The sequence below is a fragment of the Cyanistes caeruleus genome, chromosome 18, assembly GCF_971803275.1.
Source record: "Cyanistes caeruleus chromosome 18, bCyaCae1.hap1.1, whole genome shotgun sequence".
In the NCBI taxonomy this organism is placed as follows: Eukaryota; Metazoa; Chordata; class Aves; order Passeriformes; family Paridae; genus Cyanistes; species Cyanistes caeruleus.
Window position 1 is genome coordinate 8,885,567 of NC_141718.1, and position 16,096 is coordinate 8,901,662.

General features: G+C 39.3%; 1 long non-coding RNA gene across 6 annotated transcripts in view; it reads right to left on the reverse strand.

Annotated features, from left to right (window-relative positions):
- LOC111936557 (uncharacterized) overlaps positions 1–16,096 on the reverse strand; it is a 56,488-nt gene that overhangs the window by 31,509 nt on the left and 8,883 nt on the right. For all 6 annotated transcript variants that reach the window (XR_015277843.1, XR_015277842.1, XR_015277841.1 and 3 more), the window contains one exon: positions 3,502–3,618. This is a non-coding gene — a long non-coding RNA (uncharacterized LOC111936557). The remainder of the gene's footprint in view (positions 1–3,501; positions 3,619–16,096) is intronic.

The following is a 16,096-nucleotide window of genomic DNA, read 5'->3' on the forward strand; positions in this document are numbered from 1 at the left end:
ACCTAATTTTACATGTAATTACCTCACTATCAGTTTCTAGAACCTACCTGCCAATTAATCCCCCAGTGTGGGAGGCCCTCATTTGAGGATTGGAGTGTGATCCTAGACAATTCCCCGAGCCAAGTGTGCACTCAGGGATGTCTCTGGTTTGTCTCTGTGTCCTTGTGAGGGAACACATGCCACGACTGTCCTGCAGACCCTGAGAGGCAGGAGCAGGTACAGCGCAGTCTTCCCTGAGCCGTCCCAAGGTCAGGATGCAGAGCCCCTGTGGCAGCCCTGACCTGTCTCATCACGGCACAGATACTCTGCTGTTCTGACAGCCTGGCAGTTCATCACCCAGATGAAAGCTCTGATCTCCCTTGTTTGTCAGCAGAGCTGTCACAGGTGAAATTTTGCAGATTTCCCAAGGTAGGTGAAATATGACTGGGGGGCAGAGGCAGAGGGGAGGGCAGGGAATATGCAGTTATTTAAGTCTTCAAGATGTCTCGAGCACAGAGCTTGGTGCTTCTGTCTGGCTCTTGCCTGTGACTCTACTGGAAGAGGCCTAAGGGACTGCTCTTGGAATTCTCCTGATTGTCAGGGACCAGCTGCTAAACCAATGGGCTACATATGGATTCCTCAGCTCTAGGAGGGAAAAATGTAAGCCCTGTACTGAGCCATCTTCTATACTTTCAGATTTCTAATGTTCAAGTTAAGGAGTCCCTCTGATCCCTAAACTTCTATGTTCTTATACACTAAATGTTAATTAGTTGTCCATAAAGTGTTAAATTTTGAAGTAGTTAAGAATCTTATAAGCATGGAAATTAGAGCCTTGTATATTCTGCAGAGTCCTGATTCAGGGCTCTGAATCTCGTGGCAATTCCAATGATGTGGTTCAAAGCTCTCTCTCTGTCAGAGTGCAGAATGAGACTTAATTTTTGATGGTGAGTTGTGAATAACAACAAAGAACACTAGCTAGTTATGTTGTGGTTTTACAGCAGACACTTGGAAACAATGACAGAACAACAATCATTAGAAGAACTCCTCAAAAAAACAAGCAGCAGATGTCTTAAGAAAAGCCTAACTGCGACTGATAGTGGAGGAAAGAGAAAGCTTACAAGTTTATCAAACAGGAAAACTAGTCAGAGTAAAAGGAAATGTAGCAGGCAGAACTGATCCATCTTTATCTTTCTTATGTACTCTGTAGCTAATCTCACTGGCATTCCAATAAGAAATTGACAGTGCTCTACTTTCACTGTAACTGGTCAAACATTTAGCAAATAAACAGCAAAAACTGGTGAGTTTCGTTAAACAATACATTTTCTTCCTTTTTCTGATGGTATTTAAGTAAATCAGTGGCATGCTGGAAGGGGAGAGAGCTTTCATCCTGTCAGTCAATTTTGTATTTAATCCCTTTTCTTGTTTCATTATGAACAGCTAATTTTGTGATAGCCTGAGGATTCAAGGAGATCAATACATATTGCAAGGAAAGTCAGGAGTCAAAATCTGATACTTGCACACTGAGTACTTCCATCTTCTCTGACAAAATGTACACTGCATCTACTTGTGTGATTCTAGCACCCTTAGTCCCCTCTTTCTGGTCTCTCCAATATCAATGACTCAACACACTTTCCTTGTGAGGAAAAAAGTGGTGAAAGTGACCAAAATAGGTATTTTGGAAGCCTGTGCTAGGTGTCAGTGCAGGAACTGCCTCAAGTAACTGACCCACAATTTCAACTCTATGAAATAATTTGGTTCAAACAGATCTACTGCCCCAAGCTTTCTTAGGTGGACCTTTTGTTGTGTACGTATTTATGTTATAGCTTTGGCCAGTCAAGCATGGAGGTACAGGGTTCCTTTCCATGCAGTTCTGGGCTCTAACACCCCAGTCACCAACTTCCTGTGAGCAAAGCAGGGTATTCCCAAAGATAACTCCAGTACACTATTCACAGCATTTATGTGGACATGATCTTCATTTAACTAATGCCATCAGAGTGTCTCAAAGGAAAATAAAGCAGAACGAAAATAGCTCAGGTTCATATAATGTGCTGCTCTGAATAATGAGGAAAAGATGATGTAAAATGTGCAACCACTTTTTTTTTTTTCCAAATTTATTTCTCTTCTGTATTTGGAATGAACTGACCAACTGAAATATGGAAAATGGCAGCAGAAATGTCTGGAGATAAGGAACGCTCCAGAGGTGAGATTTCCCCTGTGTTCCCTACACAAGCATATCATGAACCCCATTATGAAAATTAACACACCTTTCTACTAAACACTGTTCATACAAAAAATAATTGGCATAGACAAATAACTTGTAGTTTATGTCAGCCAAGATTCTCTTACAGGTCCAGTACCAACTGCTACAGATGAAGGTGAAACAAAATAAAAATTGATAGGACAACTCGCCCCAAGGAGAATTCTTCCTAATTGTGAAGAGAGTGGCTGAAAGATGAGTTCAGACAGTACAGAAGGAAACAGGTATCAAAAAAGGGACACATGCAGGGAGAGTTTTGCCAGTTATACAACTTTGCATAAGCTAAGCTTGTTTTTTTTTTCCAAGTGAAGTTTCTTGTGAATTGGTTTCTTCTAGTCTTGGGAGCAAATAATCTCTGTGGTTGTCCCAGGACACCACAGAGGGCAACTTTCTCCCCAGCATCCATGTAACTCTGGAGCTGGATGTACAGGGTGAACACTTCCTGAAGCACTCCCAGTTTCCCATCAGAGCCCATCAGGAGGGTCACAGTGGAGCTATGGTGCATCTGGAAGGGGTGTCTGGTTTCTGAGGCGAGCGGCAGAAGCGGGACCCCAAGGGAAGGCTCTGTCCCTGACCCCCTTTGCCCTCCCTTGTTCTGATCTTTATTGGGCCGTCTGCCTCGTAGCATCAAAGGCAAAAGCAGGCCCGTGATTTGTCCTACAACAGCTCTATAAAAAACATAATTGCCCAATAACCCTCTGTCTGCAAACCAAGCCATCTTCCTGTTTCTTCTCTCATAAAGACTATTTGACAAGCCTGTTCCATCAGCTTATAAAAACCTAGAAATAGTTGCTTTCCCTAGAAAGAAACTTTACTGAAAAACAGAAAAGAAACAAATTTACTTTTATATATATATGTATATATATATGTGGTATGTGCATAAACACAAATACACTAAGACTTCCACAAGTAAAATACATAAATCACTTAAAACAGTCAAGTATTGGCATGACAAGAAGACGAATTATTCCTTGCTAAAATAAGGATGCAACTCTACATATTGAATTTTAATTATATTTTAATTATATATACACTTATTATAAGTGTCAGAAATGTTCTGTACAAAACTGAACAAAAGTGAGGTGGGGGGGTGTGTTGCTGTACTAAATGGAGAATGATTTAAAAAATGATGCGTCAAGAATTATTCTGGATATCCTTGCATTATTCTGAAGCTGTATATGATCAGAGACAATTTAGAATTACTTTTTTCCTCTTGCTCTCTTAGAGATTGTTTTCCCACATAATAACATTGTTGCAAGACTTACCAACATAAAGGATTCTTCAGCCTTCCTTTCAGTAAGTACACAGATGTAAATTGTCCAGTCACCTTCTGGTTAGTGTAGGGAGTAGCTCATTCAGGTGACATTCTGTCCTCAAGCATCCTTGAGAAAATACAGAGAAACTTCAAATTAAATTGCTATACTTAAGCTTTAAATCTAGACCATTTTGTGCTTCAGCCACTAAAAAGTAGTTTGAAGTAATCCTTTGAATGATCTTGCTCTGTTGTTTTTAAAAGATCAGTTATCGAACAACTTGTCTGACTGTCACAGGTTTCATTTGAAATATTGGACATAGATATACAATTAATTTGATTTGTAGTGCTCAGATTTACACTCCTGGCAAATGTAGGAATATTGCATTTTAATTTACTTTCAATACAAAATAGTTGCTTTGATATGCCTGAGAACAAACGCCTTGGGATCTGTTCCTCCCAAATGACGTCAAATATGAATTCCTCTATTAACATTAGTGAATGAAGGATCAGGTCTTCAAAAACAAAATTTATGACTCCTGCTATGGGCCAAATTTTGATGTGTTTACTTTACTACACTCTGATTGCTGAAATCAATGAGGACAAAATGGCAAAGGTGATGCCAAAGCAAGGGAAGTTCCTGATTTCAGATTTCACTGCTTTAAATCCAGGGATGTTTCAGAATGCTCTGATTTCACACCAGTGTTTTGTGTGAGCAAAAAATCCCCAAATCTGGAACAAGGGTAAACCCACAAACTCTTAAGTGGCCCTTGCAGATAAGGCCACTCTGAATAGATGTATACATAGTTAGGGTGTTGAATAATGCCAATAGCTGTAATTTAAAAGTTTCAAATAATATAATTTCAGTCATGGTACATAGAATGTCTCTTCATGTATTTTTCCTAGCTTTTATTCAGTCTTATATAGGAATGAAATATTTCTTTTTCATTCAGTTATCTGTGCTCTGGTTTGTATTCACATAACTAATTGTCTCTGTGGGACTGAATCTTGATTACAACTATCTGCCTCCAGAATTTTATACAGCTGTCAGTTACTGCTGGCTAACAGTCTGCTTCCAACACCCACTCTCTTGGTTTCTTATCATGCACTGGTTCATCTCTCTTCAGGTTCCTCCTGAAATTAGACAATTGACTTGTCAAAAAAGAACTATTTCTAAGCAGTCTCTACTTTTTCTGCATTCTTTCTGTTCAACTCAAGGTCATCTTCACAGGAACTGAGCCCTGCACTTCCACAGAGGATCCCACTGCATCTTTTCAGTAGTTACACTCCTGAGCTATCTTCTACTCCCTCTCCAGGCTCTTTCCTCCACATTGTACCTAATGGAGAAGAAACATATCTGCAACTTTTCACTAATTTGAAGGAATTAATGTCCCAAGGAACTACATTCGGAGTGACCTGCCTGGTGTGGACTTGTGGCTCAAGGCAATCCAGCAGGCTTGTCTTACAATGTGAGATGATGCAGGAGTCCTACCTGTTTGGTCAAACAATGTATGGCTAGGCTTAAAAGAACTGAAGTCAGTGTCTGCCTCTTTCTAGTGATGTTTCAGCTCTTCTCTCAAATCTTCTTAGTGCTCCCTCTATGTCCTCCCTGAAAAGCTATCTCCCTCTTAGTTCATCTGAATGATGAATATTCCTGCAACACTTTCAGCAGTAATGCACAAACACTGAGAGAAGGCTAAGCCCATCCTATGATGGCAAGATGACATTTTTGCTCAATGAAGATGTCAAGCAGAGTCTCACATACAACTCACCCAGAATGGTCGACAGAGAGTGACCAGTCACATACCTTGGGCATCTCAGTCTTATTCTCCCTACTTCCCAAGCTGGGAATTCCTCCTTTGTGTCTCCAATAAACTTCTGTTCAGCAGCCTCCTTCACCCACCCAGTTTGTCTCAGGGACTCCCTAGTGATTTACTCTCGTCTGTGCTGAGGAAAGCTCTCAGCAGAGGCTGTGCCCATCTCAGAACCATGCCAGCCTAGATGCCTCCACCTGGGGGAAGCAGAGAACCACACTGAGCTCCTTACTTTTGGAAGGTTCCGGAGTACTCTCCTCCTTCAGGCAGCTCATAAATATGCCAAACTCCAGGCTTAAAAGTAGTGACAGGTCCAACACCAGCACTGAATAACCAGAACTTGGACTAAAATCTCATATGGGAAGGAATTTTCAGCCAAAAGAGGGACTGGGTTGGTTGGTGTCTTCATACCTCCAATCCATCAATTTTGAGGGTCTCTCCCAACGAAGAATTAGACCCAAAGGTGGGGTTCCATCTGTAGCTTTAGGGCTGATGCAATAAAGGGAAGTTATAAAAAGCAAATGACATGATATTGTCATTTTTGATTACCTCCTCAAGTGGGCAGGGTAGATTTGTCTGGGCCATCAGGCTGTAATGCTGTATGTGTATGAAGGTTGTGTTACACACGATTACTACAGTAGTAATTCCTAACTGTATAGTATTGGAGAAGAAACTGTATACCATTTGTTAGGATATATACTCTTAATATGCAGTATTTATGTAGTACATTCTACTGACTTCTATTAGAAAAGCAGAAAGGTGTTGGACACAGCATTACGCATGGCAGACGGAATTTTGAGCAAAAACATAGAAATTAAAGTCTGCTCTTAAAAAAAGGAATTGATGTGTCAGTGATGAAAAGAAGTCTATGCTGAGCAGCAGGAACCTATTGTATTAACAGTCTCCTCTGAAGATGCTGGTGCAGTACAAAAATAACTTGTCTTGAAATATTAAAAAAACGGAGTTGTCCACTGTGAGACTGAGATCTGTGGCCCAGCACCTTCAAGCCCAGAGTTTAACTTCAAGCCTCCCTGCTCAGCAACTGTTCAAAAAGTTGTTTAAAATTAAGGTTTCAATCCTGCTCGACAAATCTGCATGGTATAAAGTTGAGCTAAACCAGAACCTTGTTAAACAAAATAGGGCTCAGTGCTGGCTTGGCGGTTTGCTCCTGCCATACAGAACTGAGAGACTCAAAGTAGAAATAGATTTAAAAAATTGTGGAAGAACAAAATTTTCCTCTTGTTCCATCACTCAGGCTCTTAGATATGTTGAAAAATAAACAGCCAGCAACTTTTACAGCAGCGGGACTTGGAGTGTGCTATTGGGAAACCCACTAAATCTTTAAAGGACGTACCTTTGGAAATATTTTATAGACACTCATCTCCCCAGCAGGAAAACTAGTGCTGGAAAGAGACATCTTTAACAAATAAGTAATAGTTTATTAAGTCACTTGTCTCCACAGCAGGAAATAAACTGGGGGGTGGGGAAGGAGGGTGGTGGGGTGACAAAGGAAGGGAAACAAAAAACGTTACCCTTGCAACCCCTCTGCTCCAACAGAGCTGTATTTATTTAAAACACTCTTCTCCTAAGACAGATGGAAAAAATAATTAACCCAGCCACCCACCCCTTTTATTAAACTCCTTTGTGACCACCAGGGGTACGATTAACATGGCCACCATAAAAACCCAGTCCCCTACTCTCAAAATAAAGAGAAAAACACAAGCAAGAGTGAGACACCGTGCAGGGCAGGAAGTAAATTAAGAACCTGCCTTTAGGGCAGTGAAATATTTTTTTTGAGTACCTGCTGGAAAATTTGACAGAATCACAGTAAAGGGGTAAACATTCAGTTTATCTCAGTGCGGCTTTGAGGACTCCTGTGAGAATCTTCCTCTTGGACAACCAGCTTGTGTGGAAACTGTGGAAACTGTGGAAGTGCCATCACTCAACAGTGGAGTAGGGTCAGAGGACACGGTGCCACTTGTGAGGACAGAAGGGCAATTTATAAATTGTCCCACACTTTCCCAGTTTTGAAGCTTGCCCAAATCCTCTGATGTCCCATGTACAATCACAGAAATTCTTGGGGTGCTAGATATCTATCTAAATTTTTTACTCACTGGACTTCTCTATTATCTTCCTATTGCTGCTCTTAGGCATTCCATGCCTATGGAATGCCAGGCCAGATTTCCCCAGGAAAAGCTGTCTTCATTTAGACAGTGAAGTCTAGATTTCTCTAGTTGTTTACACAGCACCATGGCAAACCCAGGTACATGGATCCCAAGCAGCAGGATTTTTTACTCTCTATTACTGCCTTTTATAGTCACCTATACATCAGCTTGCAGTTCAAACTAGCCTCTTGTACAGAAGATCAAGGATGCTCACATCGACCTTCACCCCTTTGTGATAATTGTTCTGGGATCTCCTGAACTTCACAACCCTCCACATCATTACAATCACAGGAAAAACAGACCTTAAACATATCTGTGGCTATACAAATGTTCTCATGGGCCAAGTGGTCACAAGACTGGATGCAAAGAAATTAGTAGAAGGTTATAGCAGGCTTTGTGTGCCTGAGGCTGCAGTTGCAGAAGTCCATACTGGGGGCATCACCACACTTAAATACTGACTTTGCTGTGTTACTTCCATGTTATCTTTAGCAATAAACTTGCCCTTTCTGAACATGTGTATACTGACATTCACTCCTGACTGCAGCACTTCATTTGTTAGGATTACCCCAGGCAAGAGGAGATCAGCCAGAATCACTTTGTAGAAAAGGCTTTTCATCATAGCAGTCTGACTAAAAAATGTTACATATTGTGTCTACCAGAGCATAATGGTGATGAGAAGCCATGCCAAATGTGGCAGCCTAGAACTAGAAGCTGCCAGGGTAAAATGATAGTCATCTCTAAGGTTTAAGATCTGTCAGCTTCCCAAACCAAAGATTTCTATTCTGTGAATGCCAAGGAAGTTCCTTGCACACTGTCATCATTATACAAGGAAGCACTGAAAACATTCTGAGTATCTCGGGAGAACACATTCAAAGAAAATATTCCTCAATACACTTGATTTCAAGCTGACCTGGAAAGCATTTTGCTCACCTCCTATTAACCACAGCACTGAGTATTCCATTCTTTGTCCCTTAAGAAAAACTGGAGGCCTGAGGGCTTAGTCAGAATCTGTTCCTATAGAACATTAGTAACCCCTGTGCTGTGGTAGATGGTGACAGTGGGAGGATAAAGTGGTAGCAGCTCAACAAAAGGATGAACAAATCCACTTGTATGGACAAAAGGTATGCACTGAGCTGTCCCAGTGACAACTGTTTACAGTGTTCTGTAAATACAGAAGAGAGATACCTGGAGTGCAGGTAAGAGGAATATAGAACCCATACTGATAATCTGGACTGAAGTAGATGTTCCCATTTTAATAAGGGACTGTTTTAAATAAATAAAATAAAATAAAATAAAATAAAATAAAATAAAATAAAATAAAATAAAATAAAATAAAATAAAATAAAATAAAATAAAATAAAATAAAATAAAATAAAATAAAATAAAATAAAATAAAATAAAATAAAATGAACAGTAGCACTGTATAGGTCAAAATCTCTCTAGACCCCTTGGTAGAGTGAAGTTTTATTTAGCAAATGGTTTCAAAATACATGACTGAGGAAGGTCAGAAGGAGGTGGTAACTATGATACTATCCATTTAGGGCAGCAGTAACCAAAATCAGAAAATTATACCTAATATTTACTAGTCTCTCATTTCTTAGAAGAGCCAAACTCTACAATACGTGTTGTTACAGATAATGGGGGGGTGATAACTAGGGTACTGTATGTGATTGCAGATATTAGAAATGTTAGACTAGCACAGTGTGGTTCAGCAAAAGGGCACTGAGTCAGGAAACTGCCTTTACTGCTGGCTCTGCCACTGGAGTGTTTTGAGTAAATCATTTTGTCCCTATCTATAAAATTATAAGGACAAATGGGCTTTCTTTATGACATATTGACATAAATGGATAAAAGGTGTTAAAATTAAAGATAAATGTAATTGGATAGCTTAGACTGGACTTAGAGCATTACTGGAAGGTACAGTCTAATTGGAACTGGGAATATGCTAACTGAGCTGGATGAGGAAGTCTCATAAAAGTATCTTTCATGATTATGTGGAGATGACAGCATAACTTTAATGTCCTGTCTGGTTGGCTTTTATACAGCAACATGCATCCTATTTGACAGAGCTTAGGATACCTTAATACAAATATTTTAATGGCTAGTTGCTACACATCTAACTACTTTAAATGCAGATTTAGTTTACATGAATTTTTTTGCATTCTCAGGGGGCATCAGAAGTCAACATCTGAGTGTTGGGATCAGAGGGAGAGACCGACCTTGCCAGATTTTCAACTTCTGGTTACTGGCAGTCCAAGTATTTCTCCTGCTGCTCTGACAACCAATCTGTTTGTCTGGCGAGCAGTCATGAAACAGTTGATGTGGGCTGGCCCTGCTCACTGCATTTCATCATCACTTGTAGCATTCATCTGCTGCTTATGGAGATGGATCTCAAAAGAGAGATTTTGAGTGGTTTAGTCAATTTCCTGAGTTCTGCCCATCAACAATGTCTTCATTTTCTGCCACTTTTATAAAACAGGCTCAAGTTACAGTAATAGACTTGTTCTGGGTTATTTAGAATAACTACACTGAGCTGCTTCAAGTTTACACTCATGTGGAATCCTGCTGCAAACACTATGGGGATTGATGGGAATCTTCAGTAGACTTTTTATCAGCCTTGATTCTTCATTGTTCAAACCTATCAAAATTTTACCATTCACTTTAATAGAAGCAGGAATAAATGCCTAAAGAAGCTGTAGTTAATCCCTCACCATGTAAATTGTTCATGGATTGGAAAAAGTAACAAAGCAGTTAAAAAAGCAGTCTGAATCCTGTACTGAATGAATGCCATAAATTTTGTATTTAAGTAATTTCATCTAATATTTAACTATGAACTAATGGGTGCTGCTCTCTTGTTTTCTTCTGAAAGAAATCAATTTCTTAGCTGCATGGCAGTATTGTATGAAAAGGGATTACTGTGTACATGAAGATTTTCAATACTTGGCTCTTACCTAGGCATTTCTGGTAGAGTTTAGCTTCTGTGGGACAAAACTTTGCCTCATTAAACTGTTAAAGTTTCAGGACTGTGAAATAAACTTATACCAGTTGTAGCCTGGAAGGGTATCAGGGACTGGACTGGGGATGCTAAGGAAAGCTGAACTGCATGTACCTGCATCAAGGTACCTTGATTGCTCTGGGTTTTTTTGATTTAAAATGGGTTTCTCAAACAAGTTTCCCTGTTTGTTTATTGACAGGATTTCCCTTGACAAGCTTCTCTCACTGATACCCAGATCCACAATCCATTCATACACAGGACACTGGGTTAAATGTGTCATCTGATGTGATATCTAGAGGGGTTTTTAGAGAAAGTGGGGTTCATATTTTTTTCCCTGTTATTTGACAGGTGAATAACAAAATAATGAAAGAAGATAATCTAAACCAGCACAAACCATGAGTAATGCAGAATCACAGGTGACAGTGGAGGGTTAGATAGGAAAAAAGCTACTCAGCATTGCCCATCTTCCATAAGAGAAGGTAGAGGTGCTGTGCTGTCACAAAGTTGCTTGAGCTAGTCCTTAATTACTGTGAGGTAACAGACTACATAAGAGCACACAATATAATAAGATTTTATGGGACACAAAGTTGAAATTCAAGTTTTTAAAAGCAGGTGATTACAAAATTGAAATTCTCCACCTTAATTACATTTTCATTTCAAATAAAATAGTATGTTCCTGAGTGCTTAACTTCTATACCACAGTGAAGTGGGTTTGCTTGTATTTGGGCAAGTTTAATACATTTCAGTGCTGTCACTGGCTCAACTAATATATATAATTTTGCTTTTGAGTTTAGCCCACTTTTGACAGACAATTCAAGGAGATGTCACAATTGTGTCTCGGAAAAAAATATCTTTCTAGCAACTGATATTTAACCAAAATTTTCTGCTCAAGTCAACTAACCATTTGTCTTGAATTATTGATAGCTTTTCACAACATAACAAACTTGAATTGAACATTCTTTTCTGTACATTTTTTGTATCTCCTCTTGTAATATCAAAGCTGAGGAGGCTAGGAACCTGGTTTGCTTAGAGAGAATGCAACAAACACAGATGTGTGCTTTGGCACCAAGATTTCTGGCTGTAAGGAAAACAGAAGTGTTAGAAAGCAGGAAATCCTGATTCTGCAAGAAAATTACTTTATGTACTACTGAAAACTTGGGGCAAATTTAATTAGCTGGCACAAGGGGACAAAAAAAAATTGGCCTATGCTTTCAAAGTACTGTGCATTGGTCAGGTGTTCTAAAAAACACTGTCACGGGTTACTGTGATTAATCAATACCGTTGTGCCATTTGCCTGAAAATGCATTCTCTGGCAACTGAATGAGGCTTTCAGGCAGACCAGCCTAATTAGACAGAATATCTATTTATGTAGGCATCTACTTTATACCATAATAATAAAAAACAGTAATAATAAATAATAGGTGAAAATGGATTCTAGGAACCTGATCAAATATGCATTTAGTTCAACACACACTTTCCATTGGTTTCAGTGTTCACCATTGTTCATGCTGGAATGCTGAAGAGTATTGAAGTGAAAAGATTTAGTAAAAAAGATAGGAATTGTCACTGGAGAGGATGCTGACATTTATCCAACACACAGAAATCCTAAAACTCTGCAAGGCACTAAGTATGGTTAATACACTCTTCCTTTCATTATGTGTCTAGTTTAAATTACTGTGGCTCTGACTCACTGAAGCACTTAACCCTGTTTTTGACTCCAAGAAAACTCTTAAAGCACACAACAGGTCAGATTAGGTGTATGCTAAAATGCTTTTGCAGATTCAAATTAGGAAGCACCAAAATCACTATATTAACAGTTTTCTAAATGTAAAGAAATACTATAAAATTAGCTATTTTTCTGTATTTGTTTTCCAAACAAATATCATGGACAAAGACCATGAATACCCAGTTTGGGAAACAAATCATGAGTGTTTGTATGCAATGGCACCTCTAACAGTGTGCCCAGCCCCAGCCGTACGATGAAGGAGATGCCAGACACAGGCATTATGGGCTGGGTCTTTTTCTACTCTTTCTGCCACTCTTAGTTCAAGCAAATATCTTTAAAAAGAGTAAGAAAAACTCAAGGAAAGTTTGGTCTGTATTAAGAGACATTAGAACAAAGTGAAGCTCACAGCCTTAGTGAAGACGGTTGATACAGAATCTTTTTGCAATTGAATTATTTGGATTTTGCAGCAGTCTGATTCCCTCTCATAGAATGATCAGGAATCTTTCCTCAGTCACTGTCTGTAACATAATAAAACCTACTGTCTCCTGATTTAGATATGCAGATGTTACACTGTGTCTTGGCATATTACTATGAAAACCTTCCAAGAAAATCACTGTAACAATTTTCTTAGTCCAAGAGCAAACTACATGCTCAGATCTGGTTTGATTTTTTTTTTTTCCCTTTTCTTTAAAGCAGTATGGATAAAGAAAGATTGATGATTTTGATTAGGTTCATAATAACAATAGGCAGCCCTTTACAAAACCCTCAAGGCTTATTTTGAGAGAAATCCCAGCATCCAAACAATAGTTGGTGCTTCTACTCCTGCTTTTGTAAAGAGTCTGAAATTGCAGCTCCTACTAACCTGAGTTATTTAATCACTGCCATGAAATGGACATAAGAATCAGTCAAATATGCAATTTATTTCTCCACAAAATTCATTAAAATACTTGTAATTTAGTTGCACTGAAAATGTGGGAATGGACAAGGTCAACAGGAAGAAACAGAAAAGGGAAAAAGGAAAGAAAAGGCTATAGCTGCAACATTTTGTGCAAAGATGTTGCTTTGGTTGCTAGCACTGTAAGAGGTATGACGTGATAGCAGGTTTATTCATTTTTAATTATGGACATGGCTTTATCTGCAAGTCTTCCTCCCCCTCCACTAACTGCCTCCCTCCTTTTTCCTCCCATCCCCTGGGGCAGCACTGTGGTGGGGCTCAATCACTCTTTTATTAGTTGTGATATACTGTGGCTAATTCCCTTAATCTGGACCTTGCTTTCCTATAAAGCCCAGACCTCAGGTATTGAATTTCCCTGATCAAAGTGCAACCAGTGTGGGACACAGCAATCTCCACTAAACAGGGGAGCCTGGGAAAGCTCGTAAATGGAGTCAAAGAAATACACACACACACAACGCACTCACAAGATGGTGCAATCAATTGGTAGAACAATCATGTGTGAAATATTACTGGCTCCTTAAAGTGCTGGTTCTGGGATTTACTGCAGTGTATTAATCTGCTATGCTTAATGCATTGACCTTTCACCCCCAGCAATTCAGTAGACAGGGCTTGAATTGCCAGGAGCTGATACAATGGATTAGGAGCAGAAAGACCCCACCACACTGAAGTGCCATGGCAGCCCTAAAGCATACCACCAGTAACTTCTCCCTCTTTCCTAATAGATACTGCCAGACAATGTGGCTACCACAGAAAGGACTGTATTGACAGCAGAATTTCTGGAAGGGGAGATAGTGGAAGTAAGGCTTGTTATAAAACAATAGAGAAGGGCAGTCTTGTGACTGAGTCACAAAACAGGGATTTAGAAGAATTGGTTTTACTCCATGCAGTCATTCTCTCCTTGTGTGTGACCTTAGGCAAGACAATTCACCTCTTAGGAACGTGTCTTTCCTTCCTATCTGTAAATTTGGGATAATGGCACTTCTCTGATTTTCTCAGGGGCAGCGTTTCATGTTCAGTGTTCACTGACATTTGAAAGGCCCTTCAGGATCACAGGATTAAAGGTGCTATATGTTCATGCAAAATAGTATGATACTCTGTACATTAAATATCCATCTGGATGAAGACGAGAATGAAGAGAACCTCCCATCTTTTGCAGACCAGGAAATTCAATCATTAATCTAACAGCTTTCTCTTCTTGAGTGCTGTGTTGAACCAAGAAGTTAACTCAAATCCAAATATCAGTGCTATGCAAACTTGGGGAAATGTGTAGAAATAAATGAGATGGAGAGCAATGCATATCTATAATGGTGACATGTCCTTCCCCTCCTTCCTTGGTCTTTCAAAATCTCAACATTTCATGTACAGAAAACCCTTTGGAATTCAATTCCAATGTTAACTCTTCAATGTCAACTTTATTCCGTATAATTAAACAAACAGTGCAACTGAATTTGAAAGGAGTGTCCAAAAACCTCATAAAGGAGATTATTCTAAGTAATTGCTATCAAATGCCATTAAATTCTGAATAGCGTTAAGCCCCCTCCACCCGCCTGCACTCTCATTTAGGATTAAAGGGACCTTTATTTGATTTGTTTTACTTCAATACAAAATAAATTAGGTTGACCTGAATTAAGGCCTCTTTGATACTCAGGAAGAGTGTCTACACAGGGATTTACTATGCTTTAATTGGTCCACTTCAAAAGTTAATTTGGATATTTTTTCCCAACATGCTCCGAAACTACCCCAGAGTATATGTGTTGTATTTATAAAATGGCAGAGAAATTCAAGCACAGGGCTCTGTGAATCTACATTCAGAATTTGCCATTTCAATGAGCATATTTGCACTGCTAAGCACTCCTCAGAACTGGAATATACTTGAATGATAAATAATGGTGAGATTCACCTCACCAAACTTTGGTTGTCCAAAGTGAGATCTCTAAGTTTGTTACATGTCTTAACTCCACAGAAAGACGTGCAAACCTAGAGGATGACAAAGCCATCATGGTAGGCATCTCTGAGGCTGCTGTTAAAAGATTGCTGTAAGTCTACATAAGGGTAGGCTGTCCCCAAAAGTTCACCTCATATTCCCTTGTCCTTAGCTGCATGTTTCCCCATGTCTTGTGTGCCAGCAAGCATTCATACAGCTGCGGAACAAATCAAATTGGGAAACTGATCCAACCCAAACCAACTCTGAACAATACCAACAACAAGAAGAGAGAGAAAAACATGAGTTATGCATCTTGTCTTAAGCTGGCTTAATTTTGATTGTGCGACCGTATCCGAAAAAAAAAAGCAGGATGAATTTTTTTCCAGTGATATTTCTCTCAGACTACCAATTATATGAGCTTTGCAAGTTAATTTATAGCAAACACCTAACTGAAGACAACTGAGAAGAAAGAAGCCTAGCCCCAAGAAATCATACTTGTGCCAGCTCCTATGAATGGAAGTACATCTGAGTTTCTGAGCAATATTTATACCTCGGAACTTGTGGTTAAGTGTCTTTCCTTCAATTTTTCACAGCAAGCATTGGCAAAGACAGTTGAAAACTCTTTTAAGTGCACAATTAATAGTACCTTAAAGAGGTCTGGTTTTCAGAAAATGCTTGGAGCCAGTCCTGTGAAAACCATCACTCATGTAGGGCAAACAGAACTGCTAACTGGTTTTCAGACTCTTGGCCCTATCTAAAAGGAGTTGAGTTCACATAAATTAACTTTTAAAATAAATCAATACATATATATTTTAATCCAGCCATGTGTACATCAAGAAATAATCTTTGTATGTGTGGCACTGCTGATCCTGTTACACATGGATCAGAGAACACATCATGCATTTCAAGACTATCTTGCCTCGTGGTCAAAAGGCCTGAGTGCTCAACTTGAACAGCCTGGAAACCAGAGCCCCTGAAATCATAACACAAGGACTTGGGAGTAACAAAGGACAGAAGAGATGAATAGTG